General features: G+C 38.3%; 1 long non-coding RNA gene across 1 annotated transcript in view; it reads left to right on the forward strand.

Moving 5' to 3' along the window:
* Positions 1-18,627, forward strand: part of LOC113985626 — a 127,943-nt gene that overhangs the window by 74,924 nt on the left and 34,392 nt on the right. Inside the window, exon 2 of the long non-coding RNA XR_003539894.2 lies at positions 5,392-5,518. This is a non-coding gene — a long non-coding RNA (uncharacterized LOC113985626). The remainder of the gene's footprint in view (positions 1-5,391; positions 5,519-18,627) is intronic.

Here is an 18,627-nt window from a genome sequence, read left to right on the forward strand (position 1 = left end):
GCGCCAGGAAAATATGTTGATTATGCAAGGTCTCTATCTTTTGCAACAAGAATGGTGTAGTGATATGACATAAGATTGAACAGCTGTTTCTCTGAACATTTGAGAGCTTTTGGAATATATTTTAAGGATGTCTTCTGTGTCCAAAAGGCAGCCTGTTGGGGGCTGTTCTTGAACACTCTGGTTTTATTTTCAGGGATGTAACAGAAAGGATACACAAAATAAAATACGACAACTCCAAATGTTGCTCCATCTAGGGCCAGCCTCGTATCCTCATTATGGTACATGGGCATTTTTTCATTTTCTATTTTGATGCTTCTACTTATAAAAGTAGGTACTATATCAAAGGTACAGCAATAAGCATCATATTTACTCTTCAGAGAACTCATGCATCAAGTTTTCGCCTGTTTGCCATTCCAGATCCACTGGGATGTCAGAAGGTTTTTGAACTAATTTTTCCTCTTCTAAATTTGGAATTTGACCACTGAGTGCTAGGTTCAAAAGTTATCACTCATACTGTTGGCAGTAAAGTACCTCAGTCTACTCCCACAAATTAAAAAAAGCCTTTAATAAGGTTTGAAAACCACTAAAATCAGGTTTTGTTTCTTTTTTTTTTTTTTTTTTTTTTTTTTTTTTTTTTTTTTTTTTTTTTTTTTTTTTTTTTTTTTTTTTACCATACAACCATATTCATGGTAATTCAGGTCCTTCTGGTAAATAAGCAACATCCTCCAGTATGTTGTCTGTCTAAGACAGAATGCTGGAACAGTTACATCATAGCTAGGCTTTCCATCACCACACAGGACACTGTGTAAGAGACAGTTTTCTATTATTGCTCATATAAAATACCTTAAAAAATATTGAAACAAAGTCTTTTTTCAAAGATTTTATCTGATTTCAGAGCTCAAGAAAAATTTCAAACCCCTTCTCAGAATTTCACATCATTATGGAAACCCTTTTTTAAATTCATTATTTTCAGATAAATTTTCTTCTTTTACATAAACTGAGGCTGTTTGAGTACTGGTGTTGATGACAGTCTTTGCAGTGTTGTCATTGGTTTTCATTTTTCATCTGAAAAAGATTTTGGTTTATAGTGTGTCTAAGGAAGCATTCCTCTTTACAAATGTTGATTCTGGGCTCCTCATTGGTTCAAGATAAGGAGCAGATTCTCAGATATTATAAATTGTCATAGCTCCATCAACTCATATGCTGATTTAGACAATCTGACTGACTAATTGTAATCATATACATTTTTTCTAATCAGTAGCAATCTTACATTAAAAATAATGTGAGATTTCTATCATCAAAGCATTAGAGTTATACATTATCTTTTGATGAACAGTAATTTGTATGTTTATTTTCATTCATAGGGAAATGTATAATCAATTCTTTCTACCCAGTTCATTTTAATTAGGTAAATGTCTGGATCTATATTAATTATGTCTAAATCTTTAATTTTATTAGGTAGATATGATCTAAACATAGCAGGATCTTGTTCATTGGAACATCTCTTTAATGAAACTTCTTGTTCTCCAAAACTTGGACTATGTGTCCCAATGTGCGTCATTTGTATTGGAAATTCATTATTTATGGGTAGCGTATCCCCTCCTGATCAGTGTTATAGAAGTTTAAAACATTTTACATACTAAGTATTCTATTTTCTCCGAATTTGGTCCTGAGTACAGTGTTCCTTAGCTTTCAGTCAGTAATGAAATTATTTAGGATCTGTCATATTCTTTATTTTTCATTTGATCTCTCTTCTACTCCATGTCACCTTGTCATCAGTCAGTACCAGAACCTGGCCTTCAGCTTGCAAAGTTAGCATTTTATTAAAATCATCAGGAAATTAAATGGAGAATTTCAAGAACACTGCTACTTGCATCAGTGGCAACTGTTAATGTGCAAGTCATTTCTGTCCATGTGGATCATATCAAAGAAATTCAGACATGAGGCAGGGTCACATTATATTTTTGAGTTCATCTGCTATTTCTGTTTTGTGCTTTTCATACCCTCGGTCAACAATTTTAAAGAAAGTGATATGTGTGTGACTTAAGAAGTTACACGGCTCATTACCTGCACTGTAGCTGACAATCTGATTTCAAAGACTTGTTTCTTAAGTTAGCAGATTTTTAGCACAGCCTAAGATACTTCAGACCCCAGATGTGCGAAGGAATAAAAGAATGAGAGCACTCTTGCCTGTTCCTATTCCTGGGGCTCCCCGAGGAGCAGCAGTTATCCTTGAAAGCTTCTGTGCTAATGCAACTGCTCCTACGAGGAGGAGCCTCCTCAGCTGCCCTCAGGCATAGCAGAATGGAGGAGGGCTTTCAGAAATGTAGGGAGATAAGGCGAAGGAAATGGGCTGGCAGTGATGTTTATCTTAAATTTTAGGGTACCTAAACTCACAAACCCTACAACCTGAGTGGATGTTGTAGCTGACGTACACTTTTCCAAAATCTTCGTCACCCAAAACCACTGAGTTTGATGTGGCTCTAACAAGGACTCACTGAAGCTGGGAGATGAGATCCCTTTAAAAAGCAAAAGAATTTAAGTGGACTTGTGCCTCCTGAAAGAGGGGAGCCAGCTATAAAAGAGCAATTTTCAATCTGCAGCTGAATTAACTAGGAAAATGCAGCTTGCCTGATATGGCCTCTCCTGAATCCAGGCCTGTCGCTGTGGTGAAGAGGCTCTTTTTCGAAGGACAAACACCCGTAGAGTTGAGGGAAAATGTTTTTTGTGGCTGGCCACGTGAGCTTTTGCTGAAATACCAATTCAAGCACAGAAGCCTGACCTATGACTTTTTCTGTGAGTGTTTTTGAGGCAGAGTCATGCATATTCTGCGATGAATGGAACCTGAAATGAACAGGCTCAGCATTGCTACTAGCAGTGAAGTGCCTGACTATAAATAGTGTACTTCAGTCAATTTTAATCCTGAGAAACAGCATTTATCTCATGACAGTCCCTTCTCTTCTTTTTTCTCTTTCTGTAAACTGCTTCCTCAAAGATCAGTTCAAGCAGATATACAGACACATTAAGTAATAATTATGGTAATGTAAGCAACATAACAAAGGCTAGAACATGTTGAGAAATATATACATCCTCATCAAATGCTGAGATTTGTAACAATCTGCTCCAACTGTACTTTTATTGTAGTCATTCGGTGTAGTCTCACCTGTTTTACCTGTTGCTTTTTTATTGTCATAAAATTACAGACTACAATTATGCTTTGGTCTTCAGCCATACCATGGTGCATCACACACACTGGAGGCAGGGCACATGAGCAGAGCCCAGTTCATCTGAATATTTACACGTATGTTTAAATTTAAACATGTGAGCTCTCCTACATAAGCGTTGTGCTGACTTGAAGCCTACCTTCTCAGATGATGTCTTAACTTCTTTGCTCGACTGTGCTCTGAGTTTATGAAATATGTGCCTCCTGGTGAGAAAAGAAACCGAAGGGTGGGGTGACATTCACACATCTGTCATGCAAATACTGTTTGTACCTGTGAAGCTGCTTGTGCTATTGGATCTCCTGCCTGGATACGTATGTCCTTTTAGGTGCCCTAGCTGAGAAGCAACTTTGAAATTGTGAGCTAGAGCTATTGAAACCAAAAATACATAAATTGGATGTCTTGTCAGCTAATACCTCTTGCTTTAATGACAATAAAGCCTGCTGACACATGTGGTCGTGGCGAGAAGGCTTTCTGCAGTGTGAATGGAGCAGCTGCTGCTGATCAGGGAGGGAAATCAATGACTCAGCATTCATCAGAAGCATCCTCCTGCTGGTCACCACTGCCAAGTGCCGACTCATCGATTTTCCTCCCTGCTAGGCGTAGACTGCTCTATTTTCTTTACAGCAAGCTTTAAAATGTTTCCAGTGCACTGTACGCAGCTGTCAGCTCCCATTGGTAGGTCTCAGTAGGAGCACCCCAACACATGAATTGTACTGGGGCTGGGGCATAAATCTCGAGTTCGCCCAATGGAGTTTTTCTCGGAGTGCCCGAAGCTCAGCGTGTGTGAATCTACAAATCACCCCATCTACCCCAATCAGCACAAATGAGGTGTTCTGCTTGCCATAAGCTCACTAAATATTTTTTTCTTGCGAAGTGGCAAATGGAACGCAATATGCATGGCTCACAGATTCACAGCCACTGAAACAAATCCAACAGCATGCAGTTGTCATCAAGAAATATGTCTAGGAAAACCTCTACAGCCACGCAGTTTCGGCACAGCATGCGAGTACCAACCAGTTCTTCGATATTCAGACAAAGAGATTGCCATATATAGTGCACATGAGGAGTGCTGTCCTTTGATTTCTCCTTTTAGAAGAAATCATCCTTGCAGCTGTTCTCTGTTGTCCCTCGGTCTTGAATATCTTCTTTATTTAAAGAGACCCTGGAAATCAAAAATAGAGTCAGAAAGGGGTCTTTGTCTGCCAGTATTAAAATCTTGTGAGTCATGTTTTCCCAAATCTTTCACAAAATTCAGTCAGAATTCAGCTCACAGCTTCAACTTCAGGAATACTGTGAAGGTGACTACAAACAATGATATTCATTTAAAATTTGAAAAGCTCATGTAGGCTGAAGTGTGTGATATATTCACATACATCTCTTTTCCGTTTCATTTACAAAGAGCAACAGAATTGTGGAGTTGAACAATAAAGCTTGAAAGGTTTCAGTTCCATTCCATTTTCAAGATGCAAATGAGGCAAGTTCTGAAATCTGCAACCCAGCTTCTACTTGCTGATTTTAATCTAAGAAATGGCATATTTACTAGCTTACTTACTTAAATAGAAGATTTACTTAAAAACAATATCTCACTGTATTAGAGTTGCAAAGATTTTCAGACCCGTAACATTGCTGTTCTCTTCAGAAACAAGGAAATATGCAAATAAGTTGTTATTTATAATAAGCTGCCACTTGCTATGTTAGTAAAATAATTATATTTACCAGTTAATTGACCTTGTGTGCACAATAGGGACGAAAATAAAGAAATGATGCATGAAAATTCAGAGTAACACTGGATTGGATTGATTTGGAAAAGTATATTAACTGTTAATTTTCAAAAATAGCAAGCAATTAATTGCTGCTGTAATGAACATTTGTATTTTACTCTGGCAACCATACTGTGTTAACATAATGCATTGCAAGTCAAGGCAGACCACTTGATTGCAGTGTTTGCACTGTAGTGAGTGCAGTTTTGGTTTAATGTTAAATTTTCATCTCAGATGTTCTCACAGGAATGCAGATGTTGTCCTATTTGTCGGTCTCGTTAAAACCTTTGTCGTGTGAGTGCCAGTGCTTGTAGTAACACCTAATAAATTATGTAAAGTGTTGCAGTGTGCTGTACTTGTATGGCCATTTCAATATACTGTAATTGTTTTCCACACTTCCCCCACAGGTTAGTCTGGCTTCCAGCAGAGGCAGAAGTGAATAACAAGCCAATCAACATACAAAATATTGAACAGAGCAGCTCAGCCACAGCCATCAGCCAAACATGAGATTAGTGTGTGGTTGCAGACAGGACGGTGAGTCTTTACACTTGGCTTCCTGAGCTTTGCACATCTGCTTCCTGTGTCTTCTGAATCACATTTCTGTTGTTTATTTGTCAAAATAAGTTGTTTCCATGTCAGCAATGGATGATTAATACAATGGCAGAGGTAGGACTAGGTTATGTTCACTACAAATTACCACCTAGGGTCTTCATTTTGCCTGTTTGGAGCTTTGGAACTGTATCCTGAGGAACTGAGGCTGAGCCCCCAGTCTTGATTCTGAATGGTAACTGCAGGTAATGTGGATGATGCTGACCAGCACTTGCAGTGAGCAGCACATAGGGGACCCTGCTCTGATGTGTAAAGGCACTTCTGGGTTTTCATGAGGAAGTTTGATTGCATTTGCAGTGTGTGATTCTGCCTCTGCTGTCCCCAAGCGGTACATTCGTTCTCACTGTGGTAGATGTGACCTTTGGGGGCTGCTGTCCAAAGACATTTCGTTTGTGGCCGAATGAGTTGTCTGTAGAATAAACCTGGGTCTGTTATTTGCACTGTGGTACTTGGAGGACCTGTTCTTGGTAGATGTTTTGGCCTTTGCCTTTCCATGGATCCCACTAAGCGAGCACCTGCACTGGTGCCAGTCAAGGAAGCTCCTTTCTGTAATGGGAAGAGCTGGCACTGCCAACTGAGCTGAAGCCACAGGTCCTTCTAGATGGGCCACTCTTTACAGATTTTAGAAGGTGGCAAATTTCAATCACTACTTGCCTGTGGTGGTTTAGCCAGTAGTTTGAAAATTAAAATCCCTGAATTGTATGGCAAATCCCCTAAGGCATCCAGCATGGTTTTTTTGTGATTTAACATGTTTTTCCTTCCATTTTTTTGCATTTCTGGAATTCACATGCTGTAAGACTAGATGGATAAGTGCCCATAATTTGGCTTAGTTCTGGAACAGTCAGTTATCTACAAGTTAGGAAGCATTGACTTTTGCTTGTGTAGGTTGGTGCCATTCTGTGAAACATGTAGAATGTTTTTGCTGTATCTTTTCCAAAATGGAATATTTTACAATCCTGCTCTAGTGCCAGTACACCCTTATGAAAGCAGCTAATCTGTGCTAGTGATTGTGTAAGAATAAAATGGAAAAAAAAAATGAACACAGGAACTTCTCTCCTCTGAATTTATGGCATTACAGTCCTTCCCATGGCAACACAGATAGTCAGATGGTTTGGTAGCAAAGTACAAGCAGGAAGAAAAGGCAAACAATGACAGAGAAAAAAAAGGCAAAGAAAGCAATGTGATTTTCTCTCAAAATGTAATGACTAAATGGTAGAAGAAAATCCTTATAAATGGTACTGTCTACTTGTAAAGAATATCCTTCATGTGTTCATTTCTTTCTATTAGACTGGCTTGTCTAAAACATATACAGAAAGCCCTTTAATATCCCATTATACTGTATACTAAAGCATTCAGGTCTAATACTATTACTGATAAAGAAACCAAAAGCATATTTACAGAGACTGAATGTCTATAAAGAGCAGATCAAGCAAGTCTCTTGAGAAAGGAAAGTCCCATATCAGATTATTGCATGAAAAAAATAGCGTGCTCATCTCAATTACAGCACCAGTTGGGTTTATTTAAAAAGGAAGTAATTCTGGGTTTATATCATAAAATCACTTTTTTAAGCCTGTAAACATCCAATAAATTAAATTTTTAGATAAGATCCATTTTGCAAAAAGCTATTTATGAAAAGCTTCAGATAATAATTAGAGAGGATTTAATAACCTAATCACTGACTAATACTAGCACACAGTAAGTACTCTGAATTAGATCCTTCTGTGGAGTTACTGTTTTACCTCATCTCATTTGGCAGTTTATTATACAATGTAAGTTGCTCAAGCCTATAATCCCTACACCAGTGAATGTGTGTAGCAGAAAAATTCTGATTGGAGTCTCTTGAGTTTGTAAGTAAAAAATCTTTAATAGTGTTTCTCAGGGTAACAATCTAGCTGAACCTAATGCAAAAGCAGAGTACAGTGTTATACTGTAAATGTATGAATATTAATATCTGAAACATAAAAGGAAGTTATGCTGTTTAGCATAAACATAGACAAATTCAACATTGTTGTTATGGTAAAGAATAGTAAAGTGTTTTCTTTAAAACTATGTGCATATTATGGCTTGTGTTAACTTTAGTGCTCTACTAAACGTTGTAGGTACTCCACTAAAGATAATATCAGCCCTTTTGTTTATTACAATGTACTTTGAGTCAGACCCTGGAATTAATTTCATTCCTGGTCATGCAATTTACCTTTGAATAAAAATGAGTGAAATGTCACCCTGAGCCTGGCAAGAGAGAGAGAGGGGTGATGGCCCAAAATCAGAAGCACTAACACAGAACAAGTTATATCCCTTAGAACTAAAACTACCACTCTTACTACTTGAATCTTTTCTAGTGAGATTTAATTTAATTTTTAAGAACTTCAGGGCAGGTTAATGAAGGTCTACTCCTGTAATAGGCACAAGGTATTTAAAATGGGTCAAACCAAAACCCTAGACAGACCACTGCAGTACTTTGGGACTTCAAAATCCTGAACGAAACTTCATGTGTTAGCAACACTTGGCCATTCTTGCTCTTAGAACTGAAGCTATCAGTGGTCACTACCACCATCCCTCATATTGGAACTGTCTTCAAGGAAGAAAAAGGAAAAATTAAAAGCTGTCAGATCAGCAACATGGCCACTTCCATAGGTACTCCTCAGGTGCCATTAAAAAGTTTCCACTGGAGTGGTGATGTGGCAGTGATACAGCCACAAAGATACAGCTCCTAATTACTCCAAGTGGTGTGTGCCCATCGAACTCCACCTGAAAGGCAGTCAGGTGGCCATAACAGGGGAGAGAGAAAACTGAGGATTTTTAGGCTTCGAACAAAAGAGTTTTAAAACGTGTATATATATGCCTGACACAAAGTTAGCACTTAAAACCCTATGTAATTGCATGCATTGTGTTTGTGGAAGTGTCTTATTGCCACTGCATTGCTATTAAAATGCAAAGCAAGTGCAAGCATGTCATGTTTATTAAACCACTAAAAAAAAATGTTCCGACAGCATTATGGCTTCTGTTTTCAAAGCACAGAAATGGGCAGGGCAAAGAAGGGGGAGGAATCGGAAACCAAATTCTCAGTTTACTCTTTCATGCCTCATTATTGGAACATACAGCGTGGATTATGTAGTCCTTGGAGATGTCTGCAGTAATAATCTTAAGGTTTAGAGTAAATGATCTCAAAGTACATTGCAAATTTAACAGTTTGATATCAGACTTAAGCACGAGATGACTGCAGCTATATCTGAGATTTTCTAGGCAAAAGGCTTACAGCAAGGGAAGAATATGTTCTTTTTTTTTTTCCCCCTCTAAGAAACAGCAAAGGAATCATAGGTGTGCAGGATGTAATTATGCAGGCTGAAGTGAGGCCACTTCACTATAGCTAATTCCTTGTCCTTTACAAAATGTGCCACAGATGATTAGGTTGTCAGCTTTAGGTATCATCTGCAAGGTGGCAGCTCCAGTAGCTTACCCAACAACGTGTCCAAGTTTTCAGAGCATGGGATAAATCCTGGCAGGGCAATGTGCAGCATTTCTCCTCGGTTCTTCATGACCCCACGTTCTGCATCAGTAGAGCTGTAGATCCAGTGCCTTCTCATTCATGCTTTCAGCTTAAAGTTTCCATTTATTAAATCAGCCCTTCCATTATCATCATTTATGTACTATTCATACATCATTTCTATCTATTGTAGTACTTCTTCCCAGGATTTAAATAACTCTGGCACCAAATAGCTTGTGCAATCTGAACAAAGAGTCTTAAGCCATCAGAACAGCTTTATCTAAAACATACGTACAAACAAATGAAAAGAAGAACATTATTTGTGTTCTTTTTCTGTTTTGTGAATAGGAGTTATGCAGGAATAGAGATACTCAGCATTGAGTACCTTCTGGCAACAGTCAGATGCAGCCCCAACATGAAAAAAGTTGCTATGACTTCAAAATGAACTCTCTCTGCAAGTTCTGGAGCTGTTCCTCACTGTCCAGTTAATTACATATCTTCTTATTTTTTATTATATCTGAGATATTGCTAAAGACTTGATAACCTTGGGCTTGTTTTAAATTTTAGCTCTCTCTTCTAAATCCAAGCGTTAATTTCAGTCTGTTGCTAACACACCTTTCTGGTTAACATCCTTTGCTCTTCTTTAGCTGTTTCTTTCATAAATCTTCAGCCAGCCAGATATCACCAATCCAGCATCATGTCCAGATTTTTAACTTGAAAAACTGCATTGCTGCCATTTCTTTGCATCAGAACTGTTGGATGTTGTGCAACATCACAAATTGCTCTGAGATCATGAGATAAAAATAGACCGTTGGGAATCCAGCAGAGATTTTAAGCCAGTAACCACATATAATTCTTGCACTCCAAAGACTTCATTGCAGATGCAGTTTTTGAGAGAACACGTAAAAAAAAATGTTTCAAAGCTAAAGCTAGGCTCAAGAGGAAATCCAGTCATCACAGTCAACTAAAAGAGAGTTGTGCCAGGGATCAGGTATGTTGTGGCTCTGAATCATGCAGTCTAAGAGGCAGCTTCTAGGTTTTGGAAATTCCCTTCAAAAAAACAAAAGTCTACTATGTTAGTAGAGTTGTGCTAGAAAAGAATGGATATGGGGGAAATATGAGTGATGTCTAAGAGGAGATTCTCCAAGTCCCCACTTTTCCTCAACAGCTCTCAGAGAGCTGATAGAGGGATGGTTCTGGTCATTGCAAGCAGTAGTAGAATGCACTTTAACCTAGGTTTTCTTTGGCCCTTGTGCAGCAGAGGGTGAAGCTCCCAATACATATCTCCCTCTTCTTGTGTATATCTGAAGATGTCATGCAGAATCCTGCTGAAAAAGTAAAATGGGAAGCACTGACATCTATATTCTTTGATATAATGTGTAATGACCCAAGTTGCATGAGCTGTGGCAAGCCCTTGCATATGGTAGATGAGGAAAAAGGGAACAAGGAGCAGCTGCTATTTAGGCATATTTTACAATTACATTAGTTTTGTTTCATTTCAGTTTCAAAGTGCATATTGTATGTCAAGTTTTGATGAATGTATATTCAAGACAGGAACATTTCATTCATACCTTTTGTATTTTAGGTACAAATTTCAAACGGATGATCAGAAATTACTTTCCCAAACCTGTCAATTCATAGGCTTCTGACAAGGCAATTCTCAATCCATTTGAACCCCCTCTGTCTTTCCTTGCACTCTGTTTTGCTGTGTGTTTCTCTGCATTCTGCAATGTTTCCTTTATGAAATTATACACTTTTATGTCCTACCTCAAGGTGGTTCATAGCATGTAGGAAGTCTGAGTCTGTGTGAAAGGGAGAACCCCTTTCACAGATTGTGGGCAGGACACAAGCACTTTTACTGTCAGTCATTTAGTCTTGGAAAGGTGGGAATGCTGGCTAAACACAGTGCATCTGCCACCTTGGCTCTCAAAATTGAAATGGCACTGGTACTATATTTAAGAGTACATATAAGAACAAACGTGGTTTCTGGTATTTCACACTTGCGCTTATCTGTTTTTCAAAAGGGGGAGAATTCATTCTTGCATATCCTGTTAAAAAGTTGTACCATAATAACTTAATGCAGGCTGTGCACACCTTCCTTCTCTGGGTAAGTCCGGTCAGAGAACAATGGTTTCAAATTCCTGAGTTAGAGTGTTCAGAATGGAGACTTGCTAACATTGTTTGCTTTTTACTGTGGAGTTCTTGTGTCTGTGATTTGGTTTTGTGTGATAATTTAAGGACAGATGTAGAAACATTCCTTCCTTGCATCCCTGGAAGTAGGCTGGCAGTATTCAATCTTTATTACATTAAGATGATTCAAGGCTGAGAATACTGATGCCACCCTTCCCCCAGCACTCTGTAGACACACAGACACATGCACACAGGCGTGCACACAGAGTATTATCTCTGTTTGCCTTACTAATGTCATTGTGCAATATTCCATTTTTCTCTCTCTTCTTGTCCCCAGGGTCTGTAACAAACCCCTGCTGGACCTTTTATCCACCCACTAAGTCCAGATTAATTTATTATACTCCATCTAGTTTTTGAACTGTTCCTTCTAAATGTGTGATGGGGCTTAGGGCTGTGCAAAGGGGATTCAAGGATAAGGGGAGAAAACATCCTCAGGCTCCAGCTTACAGTGAAAGGTTGTGTTACAGTACGAACACCTCTACTATTATTATGCATAGCCATGGAAGATGATGCAGGAGGAATGACTGATTAGAGCTCATATTTAGCTAAATTAACATCTCAGGTCCATTTTTTGTGTAAATCTGAGTTCATCATAATCTAAAAGCAAATATTTGCCTTTAATATCTCTGATTTATGCATAGAATACAGTGTACTCTTCATTTCCTTCTTAATTATTATTATTTTTTTAAACAGCTTCAAGGCAGAAAGTCAAAGCCTGCTGTGTTTTATATTATACTCGGCAACTCATTTTCCTGTTTTTTTTAATAAAACATCTAATTAATCCATGTAATCTGAATGCTTTCTGTTTAAACTCAATGTGCTAATGAAAGAACTGAATTAAAATGTAGCTAATTTGTTGTACCTATGTAAGTAATAGGTAGGTAAAAATATATAGAGATTAAAAGTTGAATACTTTATGACTAGTATGTGAATGGTGACTGAAAACAAATAATAATAATAAGGGTAACTTTGAGTAGAAAATGTCTGAAAAAAAGGTTTTTAATTAAGTGAAAATTATGCTCCTCATTTTTGCCATCTCATTTTTGCTCCTTGCATTACATAAGCTGTGTCTGATGATCTTGCATTGGTACCAATAAGACTGCTATTTCTTTTCCCTTTTTGGGAAGTCTCAATGGGAGCTTTTTACAGGATCCTGATAAAAAGAAAGCTTCAAAGATTGTTGCAACTCAGGCCTCTTTATCTTGGGTTGAGCACAATGAATGACTAGTTATGTTAGAAGTTGCTTTATCTCTGTTTGACTCAGCATCTTCTCTGGGGAAAATACAATCAAGAGGAACTGGGGCCAATCATGTATTTAGAAATTAAGTGTGTAACTTCAGGTGGCAAAGTCTGTAATAAAAGAAAGGGATTAGAAAAATGTGCCTTTTGATGAATTATCACCAGTACAATTTTTAATGGAATGTTTGTCAGGCTTTTGCATGAAATACCAGCAGCTCTTTAGAATTATTACCTAGACAATTTCCAGTAATGACGAAGTTGAAAATCGATGTAGGAAATATTACTATAGTAAAAGTAAAAAGATGCTTCCAAATGGTAATGTACGAACCCTCACAAGGGAAAGCTTACTTGCCTATGAAGCTTTCCCAGTAAAAACATTATAAATCATACATAAGTCAGAGTATGAATGAGAAAAAGACAAATAACTATCAAGATAAAGTTTAGAATTACTTAAAGTGTTCATGGTGTGGCACAGACAAATGCAAAGAGAACATGTCTGTTAAGCACGGTCAGCAGAAACCTGGCACCTCATGGTGCCTGAGTGGAAGCTTGGAAGTCCTGTTTTTTTGAAAAATGCATTAGATCCATTTCTCTGCCCTCTTTTGCATCTGCACCAAAATCAGTCATGACACATCACTGCTAAGTAGTTGTGTAGCAAATGGAGAGTCATTTTTTACCCAGGAAATCTCACTGTTGAGGCAGTGTGATTTTTGCATGGTCTTGCTTTTACCTGTTTTTGCAATTGAGCCTACCAAGACAGAAAAGGATGTGTGGCTTCCCCTCTGGCATAGAGTTGGTAATTCACATTTAGATTCCAGCATGAAATCTCAGCCCTGTTGTACCAGTGGCAAAAATCCAAATGACTTAAACAGGAGCAGCAGCCTTCTGATCCCCCCTCCTTTGCTAAATTCAAGATACCATTTGTTCTTTGCAGTGACTATTTACACTGCAAATACAAATGGGCACATTTTAAACTACCCAGGAATCTCAATGTTACCAAATCAGTTGGATTTTTTTTTCTAGATCTAATTTGAAATTAGGATGAGGAATGTCATCACTGATACCATCCTATGGCTTCATTCCTATTGTGCCCAGGATCACTTTGTCTTCATATTGTACAGAACAGTAACAAGAAGATTGTCTCCATCCTTCTTATGGAGTTTTATAAATTATGTGCTGAATGAGGGAGAGCAGGTGGCAAAACAAGGACATGAGTGACGTGGGAAAATCAAATAACAATAAAATAAATGATGTTCAGCAGGGGAGCTTGGGCAACATTTTCTCAACAAAACCACTCTTCTGGGTGGGAAGCTGCTAGAGACATGTACCTTCTGCTATGTAGGTACAAATAGGACCTACACATGGCTGGCACCTGGACAGTAACAAAAAATAGGAATAGTGACTGCATCCATTTTCCAAGAAATACGTACGTATTTATACTGCAATGTTTTGTAATTAATGATCAACTCAAAAAACGTCCACGAGATCATAAAAGCAGCTAATAGTGAGCACTGCAGATGCCCAGATTAGTTTCTGTCATAGTTGAAGCCAGAATGACTAATATAGTATTCCACTTCAAAAGAAAGCTTTCTAAAAGATAAGAAAGCAAATAAAGATTCACCGTCTATTTTAACTTTTAAATCGCCACCAAATCATGCTCTGGTATTGCAGAATCCTTACAGAAGTACCTACAAAAGTCTTTTCTGTAGATACATCCTTATTTCAATGTCACCATATCTCACCACTGGCTACAATTTACCTTCATCACCAACATGTTTCATGGTAAGAGAGTTGGTAAGATCTCAGTCACCTGCCGAGGTAGCTCCACATGGAGCCTCCAGAAAAGATTGCAGATGACATCAGAATTGTCTTTCAAAAGGTTCCTGGTTTAATTTACACAAGGACAGAGGGGTGAATACTGAGCTATTTACAAATTCAGCTGTGCCCTATTTCAGTCTGAGGCAAAGTCACATTGCATAAAGGTAATGCTGTATGCCTGATTCAGATAATTTCTGACAGTTTCCACTTCTCTCTTCTCACCTTGCTTTGGTATGAAGGAAATGCCTTACCAGGGATTTGGGTTGTGTGCTCTCCCAGCACACTGCTTGGCCAAGCACAGCAAGAGCTGGTAATTCCCCTACTATGAAAGTATATCCTCTTTTTTTATATGATGAGCAGGATAGCAGAGTTTCCTGGTCTTTAAAGCCCTGCAAGAACAGCTGGCCAAGGCTGTAAAATGACAGAGGTGCTGGGAATCAGCTATGGTCTCATTCCCAGCTGGCAGATTGAACAGGCTTCCTGCATGAAAAGATGAGTGGGTTACATAGAGGGAGGTTTTGCAGAAGAGAAGGCAGAGAAAGGCTCTATGGCCAGGGATTTCTGGGGAGCTGTAGAGAGCTGGGTTTTGCTGCCTAACTTGCAGAAGATAGGCAGCCCTGGCAGTTTGTCCTGTTCTCAGACTGAAAATAACAACTTATTCTAGAGGATTTTTACACCAGAGTGCTGGTAGCTGTCCCTGCATGGTGAGCTCACGTGTGCTGCTGTCTGCTCCTGATGTGAAAGGTAAAGGCATTGCTGTTATTGATGCTATCCTGCTGTTACCCTCTCTTTTTGTGTCATTTTGTCATTCTTCTTCTGCAAAGGCAAAAATTTAGCTGCTTTCTTAAATCTTTGCTGGCAGAGGAAATGTCTTTGGAGCTGCAAAAATGCAGAAAGCCCTTACAGAGGTTCACCATAGCCTACCTATTGCCCCTGCAGACAGTGCTGCAGGTCTGGCCTGATGGTGATTCGTCTCTCCCTTGCTTTGAAAAGAAAAGAAATAGGAGAAATCATAAAACACACTCAAGTCACTTGATTTGAGGTGGAAGTGCAGTTGTGAGAGCCATTATGTAATGACACTTGGAAAATGTAGTTTTGGACACTTGTCTTTATGATTTCACCAGGGAAAAAAAAAATAATGATGCCTTTTAACTTGTATATTGACCTTTACTTACTTTTATATTTACCTTGACTTATGTAGATTTGGGTCTCTGTCTACTGCTGGCAATTTTGATGGCAGTTTTGTGTCCTTTGGTACCAAGCACTAGTAACAGACAATCACATTCCTGCAAAAGTAATAAACTACTGCATAGTGGTTTTAGTTCATCAAAATAGGGCTGCCATATCTTTCCTGTTTTAATCCCTGGCATGGTTCAGTCTCCCTTTGAGTGGGGAAACCACATAAATAGAGGAAAAACTTCTAAAGAGTTCTCTAATAAAAGTCCTGAGATAAGGAGGAGGCTGTTTCAGATGAGGATTGTTCTTATTTTTTTCTACCCATTGATGCAGATGAGTTCATGTGGCAACACTTTCATTTTAGGAATTGAAACTCAAATAATACTGTTTTTTCCAGTTATTCTGCTCTTGTTAATGACTGAAGCTTAGGCTGAAGCTATGAATTTATTTATGACTTTGACCTCCTTTGAGCCCCAGTTTACTTGGAGTCAAACTGATGATTGCATAGAGGCTATGCCTTTTTATTTTAGCTAACAATCTGAGTTATAGAGGTAGCTTATATTTGAAGCCTTCAACAAATATTTACTAAATGTTTGCCATTTGTGTGGGTAGAAAGGCCCTAGGAAAAAACATTGAGAGGAGCACAAAAGCTGTAATGCACAATAGTGAATGAAGACTAAGCAACACAATTTTACTAGACAAATCTGAGCATCTGTTTAAGAGGAAAAGTCTGAAGGGGGTCATCCAGTCCTATTAACAACCCTAATACAGTAAATGTTCTGCTCTTTCATACATAAAACTTTTCAGAACTGGTCACACGGACTGGAACTTTTCAGTGTTTACATCCAGGACCAATTGGACAGATGTGTTTAGGGAGGATTGCTGTTTGCTGATGTGATGTGAGGGGGCTAAACACAAGTTCAGCAGCTATTTCTGACTAAACAGGAAATAGCCAAAGCCAGGCTGGCTCCGTGCTTTGTTGTTCTGCAATGTGTCACCTTTACCGAGGATAAAAGTGAGTCAGATATTGAATGTCACTGCTGAAATTACTTTTGTTTGTTAAAACAGGAATGCAAGTTTGTAGAAAACATAAAAGTATCTTCATGTACACACATAATATCTTTTAACATGTTTGAAGCTCTATTTTCAGAAGCCTTCTTCAAGTGTACCTAATGCAAAATGTTGCAAAATAATTCTGTAAGGCACAGTTGTTTACTAATAATAGATATTCTATGCAAAGCTGTTTGAAGTGCTGCTTTACAGTCATCTGGTGAATTGAAAAATCCTTTGCAAACAACATTTTTACATTTCAAGGTAACAGTTAAATTATCTCGACTTGGTATCCCACACTCAAAATTCCTCTTTACGCTGGCACAGGGAATACTTATTTTAAGCACATCCAGTAAAATACATATTTTAAATTATATTTTACAGTTCAGTGGTTTCTCTAACCTGGAGATCCCAGATGGAGGTGAAGTTAGCTTAAGAATAGTCCTGTGAGCACAATTATTTCCACTTTGCATACAGAGAAAATGAGCAATGAAAACTGATGGTTTGTTGAAGGTTGCACACAGGTGCTGGCAGTAAGAATAGAACCTGCACTTCTTGCCTCCCACTCCTGTGCTTTCACTGTAAAGCCGCTATTAGGCTTTGCACATCATCCTGTGATTGAGTAACTTTCATTGTATCAGTGGAGATTCAGGAATTCTGAGCTAATTAATGCTCTGGCACTTTTCAAACCCTCGTCTGCTCTTTACCTCTGATGGTTCCATAGGGTTCGATGACTTGCAGTGATGTGTCTCTGAAGAGACAACAAAGAAAGGCAAATAAAGGATGGGGATTCACTAACCTTGTCTGACAAAGGTAGGGACCATACTCAGAAACATTTGCTTAGGTTTTATAGGCTTCTTATTCTTTTTAAACAGAGGGTGTAAAAGCTTCTAGGAGGGACCCTGTCATGTTAAAATCTGATAGTTTGAAAGTTATTCCTTATCACTGCCAGCTGCACTGCTCTTCCACTGATTACAGTAAATCACCTGAATTCTCTTTTGAAACTTTGCCTTTTCCACGAGACCAAGGTAAGAACCATGATTCCTATGTAAGCCACAAGGAATCAAGTATTACAAATACTCTGCCAGCTGTACTTCTAAATAATTAGGGAGGAACATAAGCTGCCACTCTTTGATCTGGATCAAACCTCCCAGAAGTTTGGGTTAAGAAGTGTTGCTTCAAATTTGTAACACCACTGTTTACAACCCGCTGTGTGTAGAGTTAACTGTTTTAACTTTTCTGGTAGTAAGAAGATTAATTGTGAAGACAATAAAGAGACTAAGCTATTAAGAGTGATGAATTTTGGAGCAGGTAATTTTTTCAGTCCAATTAACAACACATGGCCTGTCAGTAATGGTCGGGCATCAAGAGGCAGTACATTGCAAATAACCAGGAGGACTTAAGAACATTCATCATTAAACTGTAATGCCATCTCAATTCTCACTGTTACTCTTGGTCTCTCTCCACATGGCAAGGGTTTATGTTTTGTTTACATTTTACTTTGGTATTTTAATATGTTCCAACAACCCACAAGTGGGTCATGAATATGTATATACCCAAAATAGGTAACTTACCATGTTAGAAACAAAATATACAAAGCACAAGTTCTTTCTAAAACTGCTTTTGTTTGGTGTCAACCAAAATCATAGAAATACAATGTTTTGTGAACCTTGGCCTCTAAATATGACTTTAAAATTATCCATGCATACTCATCACTGCAGTAACTGAATGCTCTAAATGGTAAAAAAAAAAAATAGTATAACTTGCTCTCTAAAAATCTATGAGCAAAACAGTGTGAGGAACACAGGGATGAAATAACTTTACAGTGTTAATAGGGTTTAATATATAAAGCATTAAGCACTGCTGTAGCACTCATAAAACACCATGGCTAATGCTTAAACTTGTTTGGCATTGGAGCCTTTTTACTACTTATATTCCAACATATTTACAAATTGAGAAGAGGCTTGTTGAATCTTGTTCCATGATAGACTTCTGAAGTATTCAGGCTGGCAGTTTTCAATTACTTTATTTTGGCTGAGATTCAAAGCAGGACAGCACAGGGGGAGGACGGCGTTGA

This window comes from Pipra filicauda, unplaced genomic scaffold (genome assembly GCF_003945595.2).
Source record: "Pipra filicauda isolate LSUMZ 115617 unplaced genomic scaffold, ASM394559v2 scaffold239_size1682155_pilon, whole genome shotgun sequence".
Taxonomy (NCBI): Eukaryota; Metazoa; Chordata; class Aves; order Passeriformes; family Pipridae; genus Pipra; species Pipra filicauda.